The 17,249-nt window shown below is 44.1% G+C and overlaps 1 long non-coding RNA gene across 1 annotated transcript; it reads left to right on the top strand.

The window, feature by feature from the left end:
- On the top strand, positions 1-8,441 carry LOC112549285. Its single transcript, XR_003092673.1, has 3 exons — positions 1-19; positions 5,970-6,060; positions 7,770-8,441. It is a non-coding gene; the product is annotated as an uncharacterized LOC112549285 (long non-coding RNA).
- Positions 8,442-17,249: the final 8,808 nt, after the last annotated feature.

Genomic DNA, 17,249 nt, shown 5'->3' with positions numbered 1-17,249 from the left:
CGGCGCTGAGGAGATGCTGGTGAGGAGCATCCCCGGCCTCGCCCGGAGACCCGTCCCCACCCCCCGCGACTTCTTTCCTCATGAAGCTCCTGAGCCCCGTGCGGCTTCTCCGCGCGGTTGTGCCAAGGCCGGTGCGGAAGCCGCCGGGCGAGTCAGGGGAAGCCGGGGGCGGGGGCTCCCGGCCCGGGGCTCACGGGTGTGCGGGGCAGGGGCCGAGAAACCCTCTTCATCCGCATGTCAAGCGGTGGGAGGATTTCCAGGGGCAGGGACACCATTGCAGGCTCAGGCTGCCATTGAGCTCAGAGTAGCAGCTGTCATGCAGGCACGGACCGACCAGCGCTGCTTTGTGCTGGGTCTCACCCAAGCAGACAATACAATCCAGTCCCGCCCCCGCGTTTCTCCGCTCCGCAGCGGGACGGGCTGGAGCCGAGCGGCTCTCGCCGTGTCTTTGCCAGGTGGGCCACACGTTGACGCGGGATTGTGAAGAACGGACTTGTGGAGGGCACTGAAACAGCTCCCCGTGGAGGAGGGCCCTGGCGGCAGCCTTTGGATGCTGATTTGAGCGTGCGGTTGGCCAGATGTGACCTAAAATCTCCGTTTTGCTAGCATTTCAGCCCCCCACTAGTGAATAATGGTGGGCTCGGTGTGGAAATACACACAGGGCAGCTCTAGTGACACTGCTGTTGGTGCGAGATAGATGAAAGGAGCTGCCATCCACATCCTATCTGCCACATACACAGGTGTAGCCCTTAGCAAAGTTCATGCTATCAGGCTGTGCTCTCTCTGTCCTGAAGGTAAATCAATAACATTTAAAAACCCTCCAGTCTTCACCAGTATCAAGTCCTGAAATATGTAGAAACTGACTGCCAGGCAACCACAGCTAATTAAAATGAAAGAAGTACTAAGGAATATAAAGCTGTAATATTTTTATATGAAAACAGATGGTTTCTTTAAATTAAGTAAGAATTCTAAAGCTTTCATTTTAAAATATGCAATTGATATCTGTGATCATTATAAATTCAGTGTAAATCGATGCATTGTAATTTAATACTGAAGTACTCAGACTTTTTACTTTTACTTGCATTTGAAGAATTAATGGTGTCTCAGATATTTCTGCACAACAGTCTCTTTTCACTTCATGGGCAGCAAAGTAAGGGACAGAATGCATTATGCTAACAAGAGAAGCTCTGAAACCCTACACTTGGTTATTATATAAGCTTGACCCAGAATTCACTCCCTCTCCAGCTAGAAAATTTCCACAGCTATAAAAAAGAAACAGCATACAAGCTAGTATGAAAAATAATTAAGTCAGCAGCAAGACACTACCCAAGTGGGAGAATAGAAGAAAGTAGGTACAACTCTTTCTTCTACCAGACTGAATCAAGAGCAGACAATATTGTCAAACAGGAACTCCAAGAAGCAAGGCTGCCACGTTCTGCTGCCAGCCAGGCCCTGCAGTGAAAGAAGCCATAATGAGAAGCAGTGGCCTACCTGACAGTGACATAATGGAGCGAGGAGATGCTGCTGCTTCACATATCTTGGAAGCTGAGAAGTCCACAAAAGCATTTTGTTTTAGTATCAATCATTTCAATAGGACATAGGTGCCTACATACATTTAGAGATCTCATAGCCCTTCATGCACTGCCTATGAAAATACAACCTCTTTAGCCAAACAGCACCTAATTGGTTCATTACTGTGAGAATACAGCCTCAAATCCATATGACTATAGTAGGTTTAGCCAAAGCCACACTCATGCAACCCTCAAAGCAGACAGAAAGTTCCATTAATTTGCTTCTCTCTTAAGAAAGAGGCATTGTGGTGAGGAGAAGATAAATGCTTTAACAGAGAATGAAAGGACAATGTGTTTAATCCAGGTATTATTCAGTGTCCCCTTCAGGATAAAAAACCAAAATAAAATATCTATCTGGATAGAAAGGAGACTAAGGTCAAGAAAAAACTAGAGAGTTTGACCAATACACATACCTTGCTTAGGTTAAGGAAGGAAGAAAACATTATTTTTTTCCTTTCTTCATCTGAAGTTAGTAATCTTATCTAAAGGCTCAGATGATGGCTGTACCAGAAAATGGAAGAGGAGGATTGAATCACTCTATGGGATTTCCAGATGAATTCATGATCTTTGAGGCCTTTCCTGAACACTGGCAAAGAGAATTTAAAATATCCCAGGGTAAGCAGTATTGGACATTAGTGCTCCATGTGCCACATCAACTCAAGAAAACTACTCCCTTCAACTGATGGAGAGTGAGAGGAACACAGTTTTAGAGCTCAAGGCCATGAAAGAGTGAGTCCTGGATCTTGAGGCATCAACATAGGAACTTGTTGCTGGATTAATTGGGTCTGACAGCTGGCAGCAGTGGAGTCACTTGGAATTCAGCAATATTGAAGCTGCTTTTTCCTACATCTTGGGCACCAGAAGAACCACCCCAAATCCGTTTCAGCTCCACTCAAAAGTGTTACAAAGTAGGAAGCAGGCTTATAGGGAGCAGGGTCAAGGAAGCTTGGCAGGTACTATCAGGATACATCAATCCGAGGACCATACCCCAGACTGGCTAATACCCTTGAAGAACAAGGGTTTCAGGCTCCATTTTTCCAGAACTGTTGCAGCTGAGAAGACTGATATTACCACAGCCTCAAGAACAGAAGGCAAAGATGCTTCTGTTCAAAATCCCCAAATCATCACTGCCAAGAGGAAGATTTTGTTGTAACCATCTTTTTAGTGGTCGATAGAAGGTTGTTTAATTTTCTCAATGGACAAGTATGTAGGAATTCATGAGCCAGAAATCTCTATTTAGGAAAGCAAAGGTGACTCTGATAGCCAATATGGGTTCCTTCACAAAACACTCGTTTTCTCCATGGTGATATACAAAGTGGGCTAGAGAATAGCAGAGTATATGGACAAGATCATTAGAGTACAGATAGACATGATCTGCCAAAACAATGACAAGGGTTTCTTCATGGAGGGGAGACTGGTATATGGACAGAAGAAAGGACGAAAAGCTAAACATCTCTTTTGGACTCTGGGAACTTTTACATCACAGTTTTGTGCATTTAAAGCAGCACAACGCTGCTCTGGAATAATGAAGGATTTAGATGTTCTGGTTAGCAACAGGGCTTTCAACAAGGAAAAAAGACTACCAGAAAGTGAAAGCTTTCAATGGACAGATATTCAGGGCCATTTGTGAAGTGGGATGTTCAAGGGAAAAGTTAAACTGGAAGTAGTTCTGCCTTATCAGGAACTGATTTAAAAGAGCATAAACGACAGTGCCAATATCCTCGAACAAGATAGTTAAGAGACTAAAGCTGCCTGAATGAAGATGTCATTAAGACAGGGATATGTGTCCCCTTCTGATACAGAGGCTGGAGGCTGGCATGCAGTAGCATGCCAGCCTCCATTATCATTGGTAAGTACCTGCAGTAGTGGAAAGGCTGCAGGACAGGTTGTGAAAGTGAAAGCGGATGTTCTCTAGAGGCGCTTGTACACGTGATGGTGGGGCCACGTACACATGACAAAAAGTGATAAGAAATCATCATTTGTCTAATATAATGGCATCACAATGTACACGTGAACAATCTTTTTTATGTCAAAACTTATTTGAGCGTGGCAACTTAGACCACCTCCAATATATTTTAATTTGATTGGGGCAAATTGTCCCATTGTAGATACAAAAATCATGCATGTGTACATGCGTGGCACCTGGAGAAGGCAGCAGGGATGGTGCATGGGGCACTGAGAGCCTGGATGGGCTCACAGAAGCTTGGGTTTGGCAGGCTTCCAGTGCCCTGTGCATCATCCCTGCCACCTTCTCCAGACACCAGCCCACACAGCCACCCTCCTGCCACCTTCCTGCACTGGCCCAGAGCAAGCCAGCCTGTTCCTGGGTGGCCCAAGGCGGTGGGAAGGCAGTGGGGAAAGTGCACAGGGTGCTGGAAGCCTGCCAAGTCCAAGCTTCCACACACCCAGGCTTCCATTACCCTATGCACCATCAGATCAGGCCAGGTGCTGCCTGGGAGCTGGGGCAGCACCTGCCCCAGTGGCAATACGTAGAGGGTGCATGGGGGTCCATGTGCACCCCCTGAGAGCGCTGGCGCAACCCCGTGAGGCAACAGGTGCACTCCCTGTGTAGGCAACAGGCAGGGGGGCAGGCGGGAGCACTGGTGGCCCCCCTGCGAGCACCAGCTGGAGAGCGGGGCCGCCAGCAAAAGCAGCCACGCTGCCTCCAGAAGTGGCTGGGAGACTTCCAGAAGTGGCGTGGCCACTTTTTGGTGAGTGAGATTGGCTGCTGGGAGACCCCCCAACCTGGTCAGCACAATTGGTTGTGGGGGATCACCCCCCACAGCTCAGGGTCTGTATGGCCCAGTGATAGCTCTTGCAGGCAGGCTCTGCCAGGGGAAAAAAAAACAGCAGCAAGAGGCCCACTGTTTTTTTTTCTTTCCTGGTGGAGCCTGCCGGCCTCATGCAGCCAGGGGGGCAAGTTGCCAGTGGTCCCTGAGCTGCAGGGGGGGCCAGTCCTTCCCTCCATGATGGCACCTGCCTCCACGGCTGCCTGGGCAGGCTGCTAGCAGGTGGCTGCCACTTGTGGGTGGGGGAGCCACTGCTGCGGATGAAAGGACCAGAAGCCCTTGCAGCTCAGGAACTGTTGGTGTGAGAGGCGTGCAGGCTCCATAAAAAAAAGGATCTGGCCCCTTGCCACTTTCTCCCCCCCCTGCCCGGCAGAACCTGCCAGCTGGGGTGGGGGTAGGGAGCTGCTGGCAGGCCATCACTATTCCGTCACAGTGATGGAAGCCCCTAAATTGAAACAGTGGGTCACAAAAGCCCACAAATTGAAACCCCAACATTTCAAATTAAGGGAACTAAACCCCCCTCATGTGTACAAGCACCCCAAGAAAAAACACAAAGATCAGGGAACTCAAAGAATTGTTGTGTTCCTGGTAAAAGAAGCAGGAAAACTGGACAGCCTTGGGAGCTTCTAGCCAGAAGCGCTCTTGTGAGTATGCTGGTTTAATAGTCCCAGGAAAGGCTGGAGCTCTTTGCAGCTCTTGTCCACAGGGAACTCCCAGATGAAGTTTTCTTCAGAAGCAAAGGGCAAGCACAGGATCCATCAAGAGGGGCTCTGTAGGCCAACCTGCCATGGACTATTACCCAGTGTTAACCTTTGACGTTTGTTGAGATCCCTGCTTGCACAAGAATAGCACATGCCAAGTCATCCCCTTGTGGCCACCTGGCTCCTTTAAAATGGCATAATCTGGGACACAAATCAATAGAAACCCCAATATCAAATGCTGTGGTTTTTAATCAAACATCTTGCTATCATTTTACTTTAACAAACTAATAGACAAATGAAAAAATAAAGTTTTCCTGTGCTACTGTAGGCTTGTATCACCTACTCTATTCATAAGGAGCCATACATAGTAGCCCAACTACATAGATTCCTATATACTGGATAAAGAATAGGGAAGCAAAAAAATGCTATGACTTGACTGTAGCCATAGTACAGTAGAGTTTAATATTACATTACTCAGATCTGACATATAGTGGGATATAGTTTTCTGCTACAGCTAATGATAACCCCTTCCCAGGAAAATGAAGGTAGGCAACTGCTAAGGAACACAAGTTTATTGTCAGGGATAGATCATCTAGACTGCACATCCAGAATGAAGAGTGAAATGCTGAGGAGCTGTGGAAGAAACACTCAGTGCTTATTTAAAGCTCTTCTTTTTGTCAAGAGCCTCATAAGAAAATCTAACATTTCACTGTAACTCACTTTTGGAGATCAAAGCCTAAAATTGTACACCCAGAGAGACCACCTGCTTTAAACAAACTTGCAGATAGAAACAGAAAAGACCCTAATGCAACCAAAGCCCCCAGTGACTGCCTTAAATAGAACCTGACAGGGCAAATCCTGCTCAGATGCAGGAGTTATCTTATTACCTGTCCTCTCGATTTATCTAGAAACAGCTACCAAGAGACTCTATGGGCATCCTGATACCCTGGTGGGGGGAACCAGCCAGTCAGCCAAAAAGGGAACACTCTAAAACTAAAGGTATGGAAAATACTGAACAACATTGTTCCAACAACCAGAAAGCTGTGTTGTAGCAGCATGGAAACAGATCCACAGTTGATAGCTGCTGTGCAGGTGGCATTGCAAATTCTGCCCCTTTTGAACTGCAAAGTAGACAAAGCAATACCTCAGACATCCTGGTTTTAATCACATCTTTAAAATCACAGCAGTTTACACAGCAGTGCCTGAATCTGTAGCTGCTTTCCAATCAAGTGTCTGGTTTTCTCCATGGTGCGGGCAACCACTGACCAAAGCGGAATGGAAAGGTCTGTGTGAACCTAATTGCTAGTGTGAACTCCAGCCTGTATAAATTATGGTATCAGAAGCAGCTTGTGGGGTGGCTTCTATTTAACCTCTAACCTACCTAGCCCTTGGTTTAAAACATTCCGTATTGCCTGGGCAAACCAATAAGCACTGAGCAAAGAGACTGAGGGATCACTGACAAATTAAAAACCATATATTTTAGTCTTAAGCCAACATGGGATTTATGTTCCTGCTAAGACCTTAGGTTATTAGAAGAGTAAATATAATCTTAGGTTTTTGCTACTACTAATGATCTATGCTGTCTTTCTGCATTTCTTAGTTTGCATAAAAAAGTCAATTTTCACCTCCGTTAATAGTTTATCTTTCAGAAATTCCAATACATTAGGGAAATGTTTATTTGCTCAAAGATTTTTTACAATGGCTTGTGGAAACAATTAGATTGGCCTTAAGTTTTATGTAGGTGTGCTTTAACACAACACAATGTTAGGTAAAATGCAAGTCTACTGCTATTTACAACGGCATCACTGTTTTACTTCGTGTCTTGTTCACCATAATACATATGTACCACTTGTCTTAGTATGGGGTTATATAGTAATTCTGTTTTCTTAAAAAAAATTAAATTAATAAAAACCGTTTCACAATGTTAACTGGATTAGATCATTTATGTTCTGTTCTCGCTATTTGTTTATAGACATAATAGTTCAGGTCAAGGAGTTAACACAAACATAGTTTGTGTGTGTTTAGAACAGTCTTCATTTCTATAGTATAATATGTATATAGCATTTTCCACATGCTGTAAATACTTCAGCATTTTAAATTGTTAGCACGATTCAGGAACCTCTAAATCATACCTGCAGCTCTCTGAAGCTGTTATGTTGTTCCACCACAATCTGAGATTTCTTTTTCAAAATATCTCCAGCCATTACAAAGAAAACATCAAGAATGTGGGCAGGTGATGAGAGAAATCTACAGAAAGCCCGGAGCTATGTCTCAGAGATGTAAACTGTCTCATTCATCTCAGTAAAGTGCTCAGCCATGATAATTTAAATGGCAAAATGGTTAACTATTTCATTCATCGTGTAATTAAAGAAAGGAGGGTCAGAGATCTGCAGAATGCACAACCAGAGACATCTTACTTTGGTGTACATGTAGGCAGCAACAACGTGATGCTGCTTCTGAAATAAAACAGAACCCAGGTCCCAGGAAGCTATATTTAAGCCCCACTAAGAATAGATGGAGCACAGACAATGGAGGCAAACAATGCACATGCTCATATTTGCAAAATCTGCACAATCTGCCTAATCACTTGATCGGTGCTTCCTTTATAGGCAGATGGATTCATAATGATGAGTTAATTATAAATTATAATAATAATTATAATCAAGTCTGAAGTATGTATTAAATTATTTATCCATCTTTATTTTCAGTTAAGGAACTTCTTGGCCCTGATCTTGCAATCAAATATAAGTGAGATGCCAAATGGACTTCAGTATGATTCTTTATAGGCACAAGTCTGCCTGTCTGGTTCTGAACACAAGAACATGGTCTATATTGCTAAAAGAGACCAGAAAAAATGTAACTTCCAATAGGTACATCACACCAAAATACTTGCTTGTTAGAAGCTCAAGTGATTGGAAAAATATCTCTTATATCAACAGCCATATGCATTTTGAAGCTCCTGATACAAAGTCTATATTGGTTTTAAAATGTACCTTAAAAAATATCCATGTGCCAGTCCCTATTTTGACTCCATAATGTTGTTAGGATCAATAGTAAAATGGGAAGGATGCCAACAAAACAGGATTTTTCCATTTAATTCAAGAAGACAATTATGTGGCTTCTTTTTAACATAGTTGAAATTCTCTATGTTAACTGTTTTCAGCAAGTACATGGCCTTCTTTTTCATTTTTGACCATGGAATTACATTGTATTAAAAAATAAGTCTATTTTAAGAAAAAAGGATCTGTGTGGCACAGTAGACAGATTTGTTTAAGAATATAATAGCACCTGTTATCATTCCTCACTGTCAATTGCACTTGTAAAAATGAGACATAACTTCTGCTATATTTAATAAAACCAAGCAGCAGCTTATCTCTGCTCCACACTATATTGCTTGCAGTACTTGGCCCTTTGATATTGTATTTTTCTATAAATTACAGAAAAGATGAGAATATATAACCTTGTTTCACAAAACAATCATTTATGTAGTAAGCATCCATCCAAGTAGGGTCCATCATTTATGAACAAGAAAATGAAAAAGTGGTTTGACACACAATGCATCTACTCATATGATAAGTTATCATGACTCTAAGTATGTTGCTCTGTGAGTAAACTTTATAGCAAAAGCAGAGAAGATACATGACATGGCTTTGCTATGGAGTAAGTAGGGAAATGATCAGGAAAGCCAAGGCAGTGACTGAGTTTAGGTTAGCCACGGGAGTCAAGGACAATACAAAGTCCTTTAGGTATGTAGGCAGTAGAAGGAAAACAAATGGGAGTGTGGGATCCCTGCTTAACACCTCATTCAGGAAAAAACTGAACTCCTGAATATCCACTTTGCTTTGGTATTTCACCAGACCAAGGGGAAAGACAAGCGAGATAAATCTCATGTGGGACATGCCAGGAATGACAGCCTCCCCACTGTGGATACTGATCTGGTGCCATACCAACTAGAAAAGCTAGACATTTATAAGTAAGCAGGACCGGATGGACTTCATCCAAGAGTGCTGAAGGAGCTGGCTGAGGTCATTGTGGAACCCCTGGCAAAGCTCTTTCAGAATTTGTGGTGCACGGGGGAAATCCCTGAGGGCTGGAAGAGGGCCAACATTGTGCCCATCTTCAAGAAGGGGAAGAGGGAGGACCCAGGCAACTATAGGCCAATCAGCCTAACCTCTATCCCAGGGAAAATCCTGGAAAAGCTCATTAAAGAATGTGTGTGTGATACGCTTGCAGAAGGTAAGATTCTGAATGACAGCCAGCATGGCTTTGTCACGGGTAGGTCTTGTCTTACCAATCTCATCTCCTTCTACGAACAGGTCTCTCAGCACCTGGACATGGGAGATGAGGTAGACGTTATATACCTAGACTTCCAACAGGCTTTTGATCTAGTATCCCACAATATCCTTGTGGGAAAACTGGAAGATTGTGGGCTCAGTTCCTCGACAGTTCAGTGGGTGGAAACTGGCTGCAGGGTTCCACTCTGGGACCCAGAGAGTTCTCATGAATGGATCTGTGTTGTCCTGGCACGAAGTGGCCAGTGGTGCCCCTAAGGGGCCCATGCTTGGACTGGTGCTTTTCAACATCTTTATCAATGATTTGGATGGGGAAGTGAAAAGCTCACTGGCCAAGTTCGCGGACGACACCAAGCTATGGGGCAGTGTGGTCACATCAGAAGATAGGTTGTAGAGGCAGGCAGACCTGGACAGGTTTGAGAGTTAGGCAGACCGGAACCAGATGAAGTTTAACACTTCCAAGTGTAAAGTGCTCCATCTGGGGGCAAACAACCCTCAACATACATGCAGGCTCGGTGGCAACAGCTTGACATGCACCAAGGCTAAAAGGGATCTAGGGGTAATGACTGACCGTCGCATGAAGATGAGCCATTAGTGCAAGGCAGTGGTCAGCAGGGCAAATAACACGCTGGCATGCATCAACTGATGCATCTTGTGTAAAACTAAGGAAGTGATACTCCGCTGTATTCAGCACTGGTGAGACCACAGCTGGAGTACTGCATCTGGTTCTGGGCACTGCACTTCATTAAGGACATGGAAAAGCTTGAGAGGGTCCAGAGAAGAGTCGGACTTGCAAGGCAAGCCATATGAGGAAAGGCTGAGGGACCTGGGCCTCTTTAGCTTAAAGAAGAGAAGGCTGAGAGGGGACTTAATAGCTGCTTACCACTATATCAGAGGAGTACATCAGGAGCTCAGTGAACAACTGTTCACTAGGGCACCCCCGGGGAAGACGAGGACCAATGGATAAAAAGTCCTGGAAGGTCACTTCAGGCTTAATACCAGGAAAAACTCCTTCACAGTCACAGTGTCCAGACTGTGGAATAAACTCCCTCTGGAGGTGGTGCAGTCACCTACCCTGGAGGTTTTCAAGAGGAGACTAAACAGGCATCTCGCTGGGGTCACCTAACCCCAGTTGTCCTCCTGCCTAGAGTGAGGTGGCTGGACCTGATGATCTGCAAGGTCCCTTCCAGCCCCTAACAATTTATGAATCTATGAAAGTCTCTATTTTCAGGAGTAACATTGCCCCCCATAATACGGTAGTGTAAGAGATGTTCTCTCACCCCTCCCACTATTGTTTTTCATTACACTATGCCTGGCTTCTTGTGATCAGACCTGAGGAAGAATGTGTTGCATTCAACACCTTGTCTTATTTTATCCCAACTATATAGTTAGTCCAATAAAAGATATCACCCTCAGAAATCCTTGCCTCTCCCCTCAAAAAATAGCAACTTTCTCCAGATTAATTTACTATGGAGTAAATGTTGTATATTAACTATTTTAGTCAGTTAGGACATTTTTACATGTGTAAGTTCTGCAGCGCCGGGAGCATTGAAAAGTGTCTGGCATTGTGACACTTACAGTTTTATGAGGGGCAAAATCGGTGCATCAGTGCTGAGAAAATGGCAGCAGCCTGCTTTTGAACTAAAACACATTGAAGGCACTTTGGTTCAAAGGTGCACCTCCGCCATTTTCTGCATGCTGACGCGCATTTTACCACTTATACAATGGCATGCAGTGCAGCATAGTTCAGCTCAACTCGCGTGTGGAGCAGACTTGTTTAATCTCTTGTGGATCTCTTGTGAGTCATGGGACAGAAAAGTATGTGTATAAATGTTCTTACATTCCTGGGTAGTTACTTACTTAATGCAATTGGGTTATTATTATCTGTCTCACCTACTGGAAATAGCATGGACTACTAGCTAGCTACACCCTAGGAAAGCTGGTTGCATGTCCACTACTTAGTACAGACTAAAATCTGAGTTAAATTACTCCAGTTATTGTGTCATCTGTCCAGACCCTGTTACGTAGTCATAACTCTCAGGCCCTTCTACAACAACACTTTGTTAAACTGAAAACAAATGTATAAATAAAAAGGAAAAGATAAGGCTATTGTGCAACCAACCGCCCCCCACCCAACAACAAACAAACACCGAGATAAGGCTATTGTGCAACCAACCGCCCCCCCCCCCAACAACAAACAAACACCAAAACAAAACAAATTAAAAGCAAGCTCCAGGCTTCTGGATTCTCCTTTACTGTTCCAACCTTTTAATTAAATTTTCATCAATAGCCCACTGCTGTTTCAACTTTTACTCATGCATGTGTGCCTAGGAATTGCAACGTGTGCAACATACTACAGTGCACCATGTTCTCACGTGCCAGAAACACATGGAGAAATTAAGTCAAGTTAGGAAGAAGCAATTAAGGAAGAACAAAGATGTCATATCCCCATGACAGGCAGAGAGGCTAAAGAGGCTTTATTATGTCTTTGGTGGCATGAATTTGAGCTCTGCTTCTGCCACAGGCTGCCCACAGCTAACCCAGCTGTAAGTGGGTACTAGGTAGTGCAGGGCAGCCAGATAGGGCACTTGTACACTTGATGAAGGTTTAGTCCTCAGGGTCATAGGCGACTGGTAGGGGGTACAGGGGGGTGCATGTGCTCCCCCCCCCCCCCAACAGCTTACACCAATGCTGTTGGCAGGGCTGGTGCCCTCCCTGACAGGGCCACTGCTATCAGCAGCTTCTGCAGGTGCCCCACCTGGATTCAGGAGGCACCAGTCACTCATGCTCAGGTTTTATTCTACACCCCTTAAATTTAAATTGTGGGGCATAGAATAAAACCCTGAGGACTAAACCATTTCAATTTTTCCAATCCTTTTTTTTTTCTTCTTTTTGTCAGAGCTGGAGCCTGCCCGCAGCCGAGGGGGAGCTGCCAGTGGGCTGAGCAGCCCCTGAGCTGCAGGTGCCCCCGTCCTTCCCTCCACAGTGGTGACACGCCCTGGGGCAGCCCAAGCGGGCTGCTAGCAGGCCGGATACTGCCCCAGCTCAAAGGCACCTGATGCAATACTTCCTGGGCTTCCAGTGCCCTGTGCACCATCCCCACCATCTCCTCTGGCCACCAGCTGGTAGCTAGAGAAGGTGGGGGGGGGCAGTGCATAGGGCACTGGAAGCCTGGGTGGGCTTGGGGAAGTGTTGGATCGGGTGCCTCTGAGCTGGGGCAGCACCCAGCCAACTAGTAGCCCACCTAGGCTTCCAGCGCCCTGTGTACCATACCCACACTGCCTTCTCTGGCTACCAGCAAACCCAGCTGCCCTCTGCTACCTTCCAATGCTGCCCCATGGGCAAGTCAGCCTGTTTCCAGGTGGCCCCAGGTGTCCTGCTGACCGCAGGAGCCTGCTGAAGGCAAAAGTGCCAAGGGGCCCAATTCTTTTTTTTTTTTCTGTGGAGCCTGCCTACCTCTGCCATGGCTAGGGGGTGAGCTAACAGCTTTATCATTGGAATGTGCAACGTTGCAAACTAAATCACATGGAATGTAGTTTAGTTTGCAACAATCCAAACTCATTTAAAACCCTCCAAACTCTTGCACGTGTACATGTGATGCCATTAAGCCACACAAAGCAACATTTCTGTCATGTGTACATGGTAATGGCACCACATGTACAAGCGCCCAGAGTGACCACATCATTCCCTTGTGTGCTATGGGCTATGGAAGTTAGTATGTCTTCACCATGCTCGTCTAATGGGCTAGTGGGCTCAGGTGGACCTTTGACCTTTTTGGTGGCATTTGAAATGCATGCTCTTTTGTTGTTCAGTGCTGAATGCAGCCATGATGGAGTAAAATTCAAGTTTACCATGGACTGTCATATCACTTCTCTCATGCAGTTTTGCCATTGTGAATCTTAATCTTAATGGAAGATCATTATAATGATTATAAAGTATATTAGATTTAAGGGGTTTATCGCTGCAAAGCATGAGAGAAAAATGTGAACCTTCCTTGACAGGTAACAATGCATGTTAAATGTTGGTATTTACAGACAGTAATTATATTCCTACAAACTGTTACAATGATTCTTCATGACAAAGAAAGTATCCAATGTCTCATCAATGTTCCTGGTCTTGGGGAGAGGGTCATATGGTGTCCTTCCTTTCTTGTAACCATTGTAAGAGAGAGAGGGCCCCTTGTATCAGAGCTAACATGTATATGCACTGCAGGCACATATAGCCAGATTGGATCATCTTTAACACACGTATCAAGGGTTTGCAGTTATTAAGATTTCTGTGAAAGATTTTGTCAAGCAAAGAATGCTTCATCTCGGGGGACACATCAATCTACACAAAGCTCCTTTCAGGACTGGGCCCCTTTGTTTTCCATTTTCCTTCCATTGACCACTGGGGAAGGGACCTGCCCATACAGACCTGCCCATTTATTCCCTAGAAACACACTGAGCAGGAGATAAATGGGGCAGAGGATATAGGGCAGAGGATATAAAGTACCAGACATGTTTCAGTTTTTCAATACAGGGCTTTGACTGATCACACACAATGTACCTCACTTTGGGTGCTTACCCTTAGGGGTCAAACCTGCCTAGAGCATCAGATAGCACTCAGTTGATTATAATAATTATTGATCAATTGATGACAAGTAACAGAATTAGGTAGGTATTAAAAATTAGGAGTCAATGAGTTTGCAGAGTAACAAGTGGGCTCTTCTACACATTCATTAATGTGCTTTTGGTAATGCGCATTAAATTTAGTACCTCCGGGTATTTATGCACATGCTTCAGGAGCGGTGGTGGAGGGCACTTTAATTAGAGTGGCCTGAGAGCTACTCTAATTAAAGCGCCTGGAGTGCCTCATGTATCAGTGTCCCTGTGCTTCAAAATAGCAGTGGGGGTGCTTTATCTAAAGCGTATCAAATGAGCTTTAAATAAAGTGCCCCCGCCTCCATTTTGAAGTGTGGGGACGCTGATATACAAGATGTGGGAGGCTGCTGGAGCACAGTAATTGCCATGCTCCAGCAGACTTGATTAATTGAGTCCACTCCGACACACTGGAATTACATCGTGTCGGAGCAGCCTCCCTGCTCATGTAAAGACACCCTCCTTTGGGAAGTACTAGAAAAAGGCATACTAGCTTATTTTAATGTGTGTTAGCAAAAGAGCACAGGTTTTTTTGTGATGCTTTAATGCATATTAAAATAGGCTAATGTGCATTAAAGCACATGTGTAGACGCACCCAAAATATGGTACACAGAGGCTGGTACAGAGTCCGAGCAACAGGTAGGGTCAGAATGGTTCACAAGGCTGATGTTAGAACAGGCTCTGAGGTCAAGGTTTTCTTGTGACTGCTTAATATAGAATAAATAATAATAAAATAGAAGAAATCCTAAAACACTGCTGCTTGCTTCTTAAATTATACAAGCTCCAATATGCCACTTGGTGTAACCAAGTCCTGATTTTGCTTTCACTGAAGTGACTTGCCATTGATTTCAAAGTAAGCGCAATCAGGATGGGATTGTCAGTGAATAAGGGAATGCATTTTAGCTTCTTATTATGCATGTAGAGAGAAACATTCTGAACAGGATTTAACAAGATTGTGTAACTACATCCAGGACTCTACACGAGGAAAGTCATTCCTTGCTCAATTTAATTTCAGTCTGAAAGAAGAAACATAATATTATGCGTTTCCATAATTCCTCTTATTTGAAGGTCTCAAATATTATTAAGATATTAATCTTTAATCAGCTCTTATTAAAAGACCAAATACAGAATGTTTCATTATTTGCAGCCAGAGAGAGGGAAGGAGGGTGGGATGGGTTAAAGCTAATTTAATCAACAGTTTTGATCTGATACTCTATTCATCAAGATTAGTTTCAAGTACATGCTTCTGCTTTTCTAGCTTTGGTGTGTTATTTTCTTCTTGGGGTCTGGTGGCTATTTATCATTTCTCTAGATCATATAATCTATTCATTATTCTGAAAAGCAAGGTTCATTAAAGCCTAAATCATTAAGCTCCACCAAGTGGTATAGTGAAGAACGTATAACTTCAGAAGAAAGCAGTACTGTTTTACCATTTCTTCCTAGGTGACTGTGATCTTCACACTGTCACAATGAAACATGAGTGTGCTTTTTTTTTTTTTTTTGGTAATATTTCTTATGCATGGAAGGATGAATAATTACAGGAAGCAAAGGGCAAATGACCTTCAATAAAACATGAGTATGAATTATATTAGGTGCTGATTCTGCAAACACTAACAATTTTACTCATCAGATTAACCCCACTGATGATGAATTAATTGGATGAGTAGGTTTATTCATGTGCATAACTGTTTGTAGGATCAGAGCATTCATAAATGCAGATAAACACAAAACCGTGACCAAGTACTTCTTTTTGTTATTGTTTCTGTACTGTGGTAGCGCCTAGGAGTCCCAGTTGTGTTATAAGCAGAGAAAAAAAAGATAAACTCTAAGTTTTCTGGGAGCATGAACTAAGTAGTAAGTAATCTAAGTTCCTTTCTAAATGTTAGAAGCAGATCACATGTAAAATGAGTTATTGTTTAGGCAGAGGTGGGTAAAATGCAGCCTTGGGGCCAGATACGGCCCACCAGGCCATTCTATCCGGCCCCTAAAAAATTTAGAAAATTAATATTATTCTGCCTGTCATGCGGCCCTCAATGGCTTGCCAAAACCCAGTAAGCGGCTCTCTGCCCAAAATAATTGCTCGCTCCTGGTTTAGGATGATGATATTTCACCAAGGTTTTTTCCTTACTAAAGATAAAAAGACATTATTTTCAGTTCCTTTTTTTAAAAGAGATTTTACATATCCTCAATATGAATACTATCTTCTCGTATATAATAAAAACAGTTGAAAAATATTCCTCTACACAGCCAGAAACTGAAGGTAACAAAAAAAAAAAAAAGTCAGATATACTGGCCAAAATGAGTAACAGAGAAAGAACAAACAGTAAAAAGCAAAACTCAGAATTTTCAAATTGTTTCACTTGTAAAAAGTGGTGATAAGTAAACAGACAAAGATATCTTTCTGAGTCCCAAATAATTAGGGTTAGTTTTAAGTAAAACATACACTGGATGTGTCTACATATGCATTTTACTGCGCATTAAACTAATCTAATGTGCAGTAAAGAGCCACTGTCTACACATGCACTACTATTAGTGCACACTAGATTAATGTAAAGTGCTATTGGGTAGTACTGACAGATACAGGCACTGCCCGATGGCATTTTATATTAATGTACCTAAATCCACATGTAGAGGCTGACCCAGGAGCAAATTGCTCCTGGTCAGACCAGGCAGCCACAACTCGTATGTGACTTAATCCTGAATTCTGGGGGCAGGGGAAGAACAGTCCTCAGCTCTGGGGGCAGTTCTTCCCCTACCCCCAGAGCTTGGAACTAAGCCCTCATATCCCCTGCCAGCCTGGGGCTGCCCCCAGAGACTTTTGCCAGCTCAAGGCTGCCCCCAGTACTCCCTGTCAGCCCAGGGCTGTCTCCAATGCCCCCTTCCAGCCCAGGGCTGCCCCCAGTGTCCCCTGGAAGCCTGGGGTGGAACCTGGGTAGCTGCAGCTGGAACTTGGAGCTCCCCCTGGATGCTGCATAGCGGCAGAGTAGGACAGGAACAGTCCTGGACTATACTGCTCCTGTTGGGCACAATTTGCTCCTGACCCAGGTGCATGTGTAGATGCATACCTGGGAGTAGTTTCCTGCACATGAATTTACTGTGCAGTAAATTCATGAACATTAATTGCACATAGATTCATAGATGTTAGGGTCGGAAGGGACCTCAATAGATCATTGAGTCCGACCCTCTGCATAGGCAGGAAAGAGGTCTGGGGTCAGATGCCTATATAACCTCCTCTTGAAGAACCCCCGGGGAGGGG

The sequence above is a fragment of the Alligator sinensis genome, unplaced genomic scaffold (genome assembly GCF_000455745.1).
Source record: "Alligator sinensis unplaced genomic scaffold, ASM45574v1 scaffold391_1, whole genome shotgun sequence".
Lineage (NCBI taxonomy): Eukaryota > Metazoa > Chordata > Crocodylia > Alligatoridae > Alligator > Alligator sinensis.
This window is presented reverse-complemented; position numbering and strand designations above follow the sequence as displayed.